We start from the raw sequence: 3,290 nt of genomic DNA on the forward strand, positions 1-3,290 counted from the left end.
GCTCTGTAGACCAGGCTGGCTTCAAACTCAGTTGTTCCGCCTGCCTCTGCCTCCTGAGTACTGGAATTAAAGGCGTGCGCCACCACCGCCAGGCTAGCATAGTACCATCTTTAAAATTGTTTTAGAATTCGTATTTTTTTCTTAGCACACGTTTTAAGCTTATGTGCTGCGACCACCAGAGGACAATTTGCAGGAGTCAGCTCAATCCTGCCACCATGTGGATCCCTGGGATGGAACTCTGCTTGGCAGGCTTTTAATTATTATTATTTTTTCCCCCTGGGTAGCCCTGGTTGTCCTGGAACTCCTAGACCGGGTGGGTCTCACTGAAACTCACAGAGATGTGTTTGCCTGTGGAATTGAAGGCTGTGGTGTTAGGTGCTATTACTCACTGCGTGTGTCCTCCTCCTGGACCTTCTTAATCTCTTCTTCCTGTACAAGCTGTTCCGTCTTAGCCCATGTCAGCACGACCCACAAAGTTGCTCAGGATGAGCACCTGGGTGAGACCCCTCTTTGTTCCCACCCCTCTGAGAGGCATCTTTACCCCCTAGGCCATCTCACCAACCCTTTAATGGAAAGCTTGTGTCTTTTGTTCACTATCTCAACGCCCCTCCCCCGCCATCATGGCCACCCCGGCCTCTGGTAACCACCCTTCGCCTGCTCCTATGATTCCAGGTTTTTAGATGCCGCCAGCAAGTGAGATCATGTCACTTATCCCTCTGCATCTGGCTAATTTCACCTAGCTGCATGGCGTCCTTCAGATTCATCCATGCTGTCAAAAAAAAATGAAAGGATTTGGAAAAGTTATGTCTTTGGAAACTTTACTCAGCACTTAAATTGTTCCAGACTGGGGCCCTTAGAAATGCAAGTGTGTCGCAAGTGCTTGGGGGTGGAGACAGGAAGTTTGGGAAATTAAAGTTATCTGCAAGGTCAGCCCAGGCTACCTGAGATCCCGCCTCAAAAACAAAAATAAATTAAAAAAGCAGGCCCAGTGAAATGGGTCAATAAATTAAGGCACTTGCGTCAAGCCCAACGACTTGATCCCCGCAGGATCCCAGTTTGATCCCCAGGATCCACACCATGGAGGATAGCATAGAACTGATTCCTACAAGTTAACCTCTGACCCCCAAACATGTGCTGGCGCATTTATGCATCCACTCCCCCCATACACATATTTCCAAAACCATGGTTTATAGAAAGCCACACTCAGAGCTCAGATCTTGATTTTGAAGTCTTGTTCTATGCACAAGGGACCTGGGACTCTGTGGATGATTAGCTGGTTGCAGGGCAGGGCAGGGAAAACAGGAGACTAAAATGTCTCATTGTGTCTGGAAAGCATGGGAGGATTGTTTTGTTTTGTTGTGTTTTAATGTCACAAAGTTTGAAAAGATCCAGAATCAAAATTGGAGCAGTCCTGGAGAAGATAAATTCTGAAAGTAGCAAATTATAAACAAGCCCTTAATTAAGTTAAAATCCACAAAATCAGCATGGAATCAATTAAGGTGGGATAAAGGAAAGAGCCGGCTGAGAGAAGAATTCTAGCCGAGGGACAGCTGGAGGCGTGGGATGAGAAAGCGATCGCTTGACGGCTCTCGGGGAGCAACTATCGCGAGAAAGAATCGCGGATGGTACCGAGCCTGTGTGGTGCCGTGAGATGCCCGGTGGGCAGAGGCACTGTCAGCCAAGTTTCAGTTCCACCTCCAGGGCCCGCACAGTGGAGGGAAGGGAACTGACTCCCACCGGTGCTCCTCTCGTCTCCACGTGTGGCCTATGGCATGTGCCTGTCCGCTCACATACACAAACAAATGTAAGATTTTAAAATAAAACATTTTTTAAAGGTCATTTATTTATTTGTATTTAATGTGCGTTGGTGTTTTGCCTGCATGTATGTCTGTGTGAGGGTGTCGGATCTTGGAGTTACAGACAGTTGTGGGCTGGGTGCCATGTTGGTGCTGGGAATTGAACTCAGTGCTCTTAACCGCTGAGCCATCTCTCCAGCCCCCAATAAAACAGTTTTTTTTTTTAAATTTCATGCATACATGCAATTTATTTTGTTCATTTTCGCTCCTATCCCCTGCCCAGATCCACCATCTACCCTACCCTTCCTAATTTTAGATTCTATGTGGGGGTATGTATGTGAACACATGTGCAGGTGAGCGAGGAAGCCAGAGGAGGATATTAAATCCCCTGCAGTTGGAGCAGCAGGCAGACGAAAGCTTCTAGAAACAGGTACTGGGAATCACACTTGGATCCCTTGAAGGAGCTACATGCTCTTTTTGGTTTGTTTTTGTTTTTCAAGGCAAGGTTTCTCTGTAACTTTGGGAGCCTGTCCTGGAACTCGCTCTTGTAGACCAGGCTAGCCTTGAACTCACAGAGATCCGCCTGCCTCCATCTCCCCAGATTAAATGCGTGCACCACCCCGGTGAGCTACATGCTCTTTTTTTTTTTTTTTGAAATACAAGCATGAAGCATTTTTATTTTTATGCAGTTGTGAGCTTTGGTAATACTCTGTAACTCTCCTTCCTATGTATTTTATTTGGGTTGCATCTATTCTAATACAGAGAAATGTGAAAACTGTACAGTAATAGAGTATTGACCCACCAAGGTGTTGCAAAGATGCTCGCATCCCTTCACATGCTTGAATATTCATTTTAAGTTGCTGCATCCCATAACACAATATTTATGAGCCTTAATTTAATAAAATGTTCCTCCGTGAGGGAACATTGGGCTTGATGTCTAGTATCTGATGGCTAGAAACGATCCTTTAAGAAATCCCTTTGAGCATACGACTTCATTTAAAAAGTTATTGTCTTAGCATAAATCTCCAAGTAAGTATGCCTATTTTAGTATTTGCTCTTAGATCACTAAGCCATCCCTTCAGATCCCTTCACCCTTTGGTAACCTCTCAGTTCCAATTTGTCCTGTTCAGGGGTATGAAGACATCCACTCAAGAACAAAAGAATTTTAAAGAAACCTGTGTTGGCCAGGCAGTGGTGACACACGCCTTTAATCTCCAGCAAAGGCATGCTTGCGCCAACGTGAAGATCTTTGAGACTCAGGAAGTGTCAGACAAACCCAGGCTGAGGGACATTCTACAGACCATTCTGTGTTCCTCAGAAATGTCAGGGTCCAGATGGGTGGGGTGACCAGGCCTTTAATCCCAGTACTTGGGAGGCTGATATGGGAGAATCTTGGTGAATTTCAAGCCAGCCAAGGCTATATATTGAGACCCTTTCTCAAAAAATATGTCAGTGATGGCTGTTGAGATGGCTCAGGGAGTAAAGGCACCTGCC

At 45.7% G+C, this 3,290-nt stretch overlaps 1 protein-coding gene across 7 annotated transcripts in view; it reads right to left on the reverse strand.

Moving 5' to 3' along the window:
- Positions 1-3,290, reverse strand: part of LOC101988510 (ubiquitin carboxyl-terminal hydrolase 29-like) — a 215,761-nt gene that overhangs the window by 24,097 nt on the left and 188,374 nt on the right. The window lies entirely within an intron of this gene.

This window comes from Microtus ochrogaster, unplaced genomic scaffold (assembly GCF_000317375.1).
Source record: "Microtus ochrogaster isolate Prairie Vole_2 unplaced genomic scaffold, MicOch1.0 UNK47, whole genome shotgun sequence".
Classification (NCBI taxonomy): domain Eukaryota; kingdom Metazoa; phylum Chordata; class Mammalia; order Rodentia; family Cricetidae; genus Microtus; species Microtus ochrogaster.